This window comes from Formica exsecta, unplaced genomic scaffold (genome assembly GCF_003651465.1).
Source record: "Formica exsecta isolate Colony F162 unplaced genomic scaffold, ASM365146v1 scaffold125, whole genome shotgun sequence".
Taxonomy (NCBI): domain Eukaryota; kingdom Metazoa; phylum Arthropoda; class Insecta; order Hymenoptera; family Formicidae; genus Formica; species Formica exsecta.
This window is the reverse complement of record NW_021848584.1, coordinates 322,176-328,648: the sequence shown is the minus strand read 5'-3', so window position 1 is coordinate 328,648 and position 6,473 is coordinate 322,176. Positions and strand designations below refer to the sequence as shown.

Below are 6,473 nucleotides of genomic sequence, written 5' to 3'. Positions count from 1 at the left end.
TTATAATATTTTAGTAACATATGTACATATAATTGATCATGATAAAGTGTAGATGTCAAATAATTAATTTAGTATAAAATTTTATAAGTAAAACAATTATCTGTATAATATAAAAACTATAAATAAATTTTTATTCTAGGTTTATTCGTGGAGCACTCAAACGCTAGTACTTGCCATCAATGTCTTGCAATGTAATATAATAAGACAAATGCTTTGCTTGCTGGAAGGTTTAATACCTGAAGAAACAACAGTAGAAGAAGCCGAAGATGAAGATTTAGAGAAAGACAAACCTCAACCTGTAACTGCGGAATATCTAAAACGTCTTTATGTATTCGCATTAGTGTGGGGTATAGGAGCATTGCTGGAAACTGTCGACAGACAAAAGTACGACAGATATCTTCGAGAAAACTTCAATACCTTGGATCTTCCGACTTCCGATAGATATCCGGATGCCACAGTATTCGATTTTTTCGTCACTGATAAAGGCGTGTGGGACACGTGGACAAGCATGGTGACCAATTATGTCTATCCTGAATATTCAGCGCCTGATTACAGTAATGTTTTGGTGCCTATACCGGATAATGTAAGAATTCAATATCTCGTGAATTTGATTGGTCGTCAGGATAAAGCTGTATTGCTAATAGGCGAGCAGGGCTCCGCTAAAACTGTTATGATGAAGTCGTACATGAAGAAAACAAATCCAGACACAACTTTGAGTCGCTCCTTCAATTTTAGTTCAGCGACCAGTCCATACCAATTCCAGAAAACCATCGAAAGCTATGTCGAAAAACGTATGGGAAATACATTTGGGCCATCAGGCGGCAAAAAGATGTTGATTTTTATCGATGATGTGAATTTACCGCAAATCAATGAATGGGGCGATCAAATAACTAATGAAATCGTTCGACAGACTATGGACATGAAAGGATTTTATTCTCTGGAAAAACCCGGCGACTTCATTGCCATCGTAGATGTAATTTTCTTAGCAGCCATGTGTCAGCCCGGCGGCGGAAGAAACGATATTCCCTCGAGACTCAAGAGACAGTTTTGTATTTTTAATTGTACATTACCCGACAATGTGGCGATCGATCGAATTTTTAGTGTTTTAGGCGAAGGACATTACAATGTCAAAAGAGGATTTTCTCAAGAAGTCCGTCAGCTCGTTAAGAAAATGATTCCCTTAACTAGAATACTTTGGGAAAAAACACGGACGAAACTGTTACCAACACCAGCGAAGTTTCATTATGTCTTTAGTCTCCGAGATCTCTCGAGAATCTGGCAGGGTATGGTCGGTACATTGTCAACGGTTATTGATAAGGAAAGCGTGCTGATGCTGCTTTGGAAGCACGAATGTACACGAGTGTTCAGTGACAGATTTACGATACAAAATGATAAAGATTGGTTTGACGAAGAATTGATTCGCGTCGTGGCCGATATTTTAGGCGAAAAATACGTAAACATGTTGGATCAAGAGCCTGCATTTGTCGATTTTATGAGGTTCGTAATAGTAATAGTAGTGATAATCTGTAAAACACATCAATTTATTGTGACATTAAAAATGTTAACAAAATTTGTTTAATTATAGAGACGCTCCAGAACCGACTGGTGAAGAAGGTGAGGACGCAGATGTAGAGCTTCCTAAGGTATACGAACCTGTTTATGACGCGCAAGTGTTACGAGACAGATTAGACATGTTTCTAGCACAGTTCAATGAAATGCAGAGAGGTGCTGGGATGGATCTAGTATTTTTCCCTGACGCCATGCTGCACTTAGTAAAAATATCTAGAGTCATTAGGCATCCGAAAGGCAATGTAATGCTAGTAGGCGTCGGCGGTTCTGGCAAACAAAGTCTGACAAAACTATCCTCTTTTATTGCCGGATACAAGACATTTCAAATTACCTTGACTAGATCTTATAATGTAGCCAACTTTTTAGAAGATCTCAGATTTCTGTATCGCACTTGCGGTGCTCAAGGCAAAGGTACAACATTTATCTTCACCGATATCGACATCAAGGAGGAAGGCTTCCTTGAATATTTGAATAATATTCTGAGCTCTGGAGTTATCAGCAATTTATTCACGCGTGACGAGCAAGCGGAAATCATTTCAGAATTAACACCTATCTTGAGACGAGAAAATCCTAAAAGAACTCTCAATAATGAATTGGTGATGGACTTCTTTTTACAAAGAACTTGCCAAAATTTACATGTTGTTTTTTGCTTCTCTCCTGTGGGTGAAAAATTCCGGAATCGCGCACAGCGTTTTCCGGCTCTGATTTCAGGCTGCACTATAGATTGGTTTCAACCTTGGCCAAAGGATGCTTTAATTTTGGTTGCCAAACATTTTCTTCATGATTTTGAAATTGCTTGCACTAACGATGTGAAGACTGAACTAGTGAATGCATTGGGATCTATACAAGATATTGTTTCGAAAATTTCGATCGAATATTTCCAAAGATTTCGACGCGCTACTCACGTGACTCCGAAATCTTATTTAAATTTTATTGGTGGATACAAAAACATTTATCGGTCCAAGCAACATGAGCTTGGTGAAGGAGCCAAAAGAATGGACACAGGTTTAGCAAAACTCGAGGAAGCGTCGATATCTGTTGAAATCCTGAAGAGAGATTTAGCCGTAATGGAACAAGAATTGGTCCAGGCTTCCGAGAAAGCCGAGACGGTACTTTTAGAAGTAACGGAGAGAGCCATGCAGGCTGAAGCTTTTAAAAATCAAGTGCAAAAAGTAAAGGAAAAAGCGGAGCAATTGGTAGCCTGTATAGCTGATGAAAAAGCGCTGGCCGAACAAAAATTAGAAGCTGCAAAACCAGCGTTAGAAGAAGCAGAGGCTGCTCTGAATACTATAAAACCTGCTCACATAGCAACGGTAAGAAAGCTAGGCAGACCACCTCATCTCATAATGAGAATCATGGATTGCGTATTAATTTTGTTTCAACGTAAAATCGGTTCCGTTGTGCCCGACACCGCTGCACCATGTCCTAAACCATCGTGGGCAGAATCGTTGAAACTTATGGCCAGTACGACGTTTTTGTTACAATTGCAAAATTATCCGAAAGACATAATCAATAACGAAATGGTCGAGCTATTGCAACCCTACTTCAAAATGGAAGATTATAATATGGAAACAGCTAGACGTGTATGCGGTGACGTTGCTGGTTTATTGTCATGGACCAAGGCTATGGCATTCTTCCACTCTGTCAACAAGGAAGTTCTCCCGTTAAAAGCTAATTTAGCATTGCAAGAAGCACGATTAAAACTCGCTATGGAGGATCTGGCGAATGCTGAACGAGAATTATCCGAAAGAGAAATGGCTTTACAAACAGTTAAGCAGCAATACGATTCCGCAGTAGCGGAAAAGCAAAGATTGACAGAGGCTGCAAATGTGTGCCTGAGAAAAATGACAGCTGCGACTGCTTTAATAAATGGATTAGGTGGAGAGAAGATTCGTTGGACGGAACAAAGCGGAGAATTTAAGATTCAACTAGGACGATTAGTCGGAGATGTTCTTTTGGCAACTGGATTTTTATCGTACTGCGGGCCTTACAATCAACAGTATCGAGCAAGTTTAGTAACTGCGTGGATGGATATATTGACCACTAAATCTATACCTTTTACTAAAAATTTAAATATAACAAATATGCTCGTCGATACCGCAACAACATCGGAATGGACCCTTCAGGGATTGCCGAACGATGAGTTATCTGTACAGAATGCGCTTATCGTCACCAAATCTTCGTCTTATCCGCTTCTTGTGGATCCTCAGAATCAAGGAAAGATGTGGATCAAGAATAAGGAGAGCACAAACGAATTGCAGATTACTTCGCTAAATCATAAATACTTTCGTACTCATCTCGAGGATAGCCTTTCATTGGGTAGACCATTGCTAATCGAGGACGTTGCAGAGGAACTCGATCCAGTACTCGATAACGTACTCGAAAAAAACTTTATTAAATCAGGATCTATCGAAAAAGTCATTGTTGGAGATAAAGAATGCGACGTAATGCCAGGATTCATGTTATACATTACTACCAAGCTACCAAATCCAGCGTACAGTCCAGAAATATCCGCGAAAACGTCGATTATTGACTTTACCGTGACAATGTTAGGTTTAGAAGATCAATTACTAGGTCGAGTGATACTTATGGAAAAAGCCGATTTGGAAGCAGAAAGAGTCGCTCTATTTGAATCAGTTATGACTAATCAACGTTCGATGAAAGAACTTGAAGGTACGCTATTACACAGACTTACATCTTTGGAAGGTTCTTTGGTGGACGATGAAGAGTTAATAACTGTTCTTCGAGAAACCAAGATTACGGCCGAGTCGGTGAATGAAAAACTGCAAGTATCTGCTCTTACTGAGAAAAAAATCACGTTGGCACGCGAAGAATTTCGTGCAGTTGCGTCAAGAGGATCCATCCTGTATTTCTTGATAGTTGAAATGAGCAATGTTAATGTGATGTATCAAAATTCATTAAGACAATTCTTGACAATATTTGATAATTCAATCACGAAATCTGTGAAGAGTCCGATTACTTCCGAACGAATAAACATAATTCTCCGTCATCTTACGTATGAAGTTTGGGCGTTTACTCTGAGAAGTCTTTACGAAAGGCATAAACCTTTGTTTACGCTGATGCTAGCCATGAAGATAGATTGTCACAGAGGCATTATTTCTCATGCAGAATTTAACGCTTTTATAAAAGGCGGCGCATCCTTAGATCTTAATGCAGTAACTCCGAAACCATTTAAATGGATACTTGATATAACGTGGCTAAATTTGGTCGAAATAAGCAGACTAGAAATATTTTCAGAAATTTTAACTAAAATTGAATTTAGCGAAAAAGAGTGGAGAATATGGTACGAAAAAGAGAAGCCAGAGGAGGAAGAATTGCCTTGCGGCTATCAAAAAAGTCTTGATGTGTTCCGAAAGTTACTTCTCATCAGATCATGGAGTCCCGACAGAACTTTATCCCAAGCGAGAAGATATATCATTGAATCGTTGGGTAAAGAATACGGCGAAGCTAAAATATTGGACTTAGAAACAACGTGGTTAGAATCTGAAACTAGAACGCCGCTGATATGCTTATTATCTATAGGATCTGACCCGAGTCCTCAAATTACAGCATTAGCTAAACAAAAAACAATTCGTAAGTGTGCAATTTAATTAATTGTTTTTTCTCAACAGTTAAAAAAAATTAAAATCAATATAAAAATATATATAAGTATGTTTAGTAACAATATCTTTAACATTAGCATTATTATCTTTATTATTACTAATATATTTTTAACATTTTAGCATTAAATTCGGTATCGATGGGGCAAGGTCAAGAATTTCATGCTCGAAGAATGATTAACGAAGCTATGAGTACTGGCGGCTGGGTAAACCTTTGTTTACGCTGATGCTAGCCATGAAGATAGATTGTCACAGAGGCATTATTTCTCATGCAGAATTTAACGCTTTTATAAAAGGCGGCGCATCCTTAGATCTTAATGCAGTAACTCCGAAACCATTTAAATGGATACTTGATATAACGTGGCTAAATTTGGTCGAAATAAGCAGACTAGAAATATTTTCAGAAATTTTAACTAAAATTGAATTTAGCGAAAAAGAGTGGAGAATATGGTACGAAAAAGAGAAGCCAGAGGAGGAAGAATTGCCTTGCGGCTATCAAAAAAGTCTTGATGTGTTCCGAAAGTTACTTCTCATCAGATCATGGAGTCCCGACAGAACTTTATCCCAAGCGAGAAGATATATCATTGAATCGTTGGGTAAAGAATACGGCGAAGCTAAAATATTGGACTTAGAAACAACGTGGTTAGAATCTGAAACTAGAACGCCGCTGATATGCTTATTATCTATAGGATCTGACCCGAGTCCTCAAATTACAGCATTAGCTAAACAAAAAACAATTCGTAAGTGTGCAATTTAATTAATTGTTTTTTCTCAACAGTTAAAAAAAATTAAAATCAATATAAAAATATATATAAGTATGTTTAGTAACAATATCTTTAACATTAGCATTATTATCTTTATTATTACTAATATATTTTTAACATTTTAGCATTAAATTCGGTATCGATGGGGCAAGGTCAAGAATTTCATGCTCGAAGAATGATTAACGAAGCTATGAGTACTGGCGGCTGGGTTCTTTTACAAAATATCCATTTATCATTGCCCTTTTGTACAGAAGTAATGGATGCTCTTGTTGAAACAGAAACTGTTCACGAGATATTCAGACTCTGGATGACGACTGAAGTACATCCTCAATTTCCCATCGGTTTACTACAGGTTGTATTTCTTTCTCTCTCTCTCTCACACACACACACAGAGTGTCTATTCATTCTGTAAAAAGATTCCCTAAAAATTTCATGACCTTCCAAATATTTTTGTTCAAAATTTCAGATAAAGAGAATATTTCAAGTTTTTTTAATGTAACTCTTTCCAATATATATATAT

The 6,473-nt window shown here is 37.6% G+C and overlaps 1 protein-coding gene across 2 annotated transcripts in view; it reads left to right on the top strand.

Annotated features, from left to right (window-relative positions):
- Nucleotides 1-6,473, top strand: part of LOC115245665 (dynein heavy chain 5, axonemal) — a 32,057-nt gene that overhangs the window by 22,932 nt on the left and 2,652 nt on the right. The gene's annotated exons all lie outside the window — the stretch shown is intronic.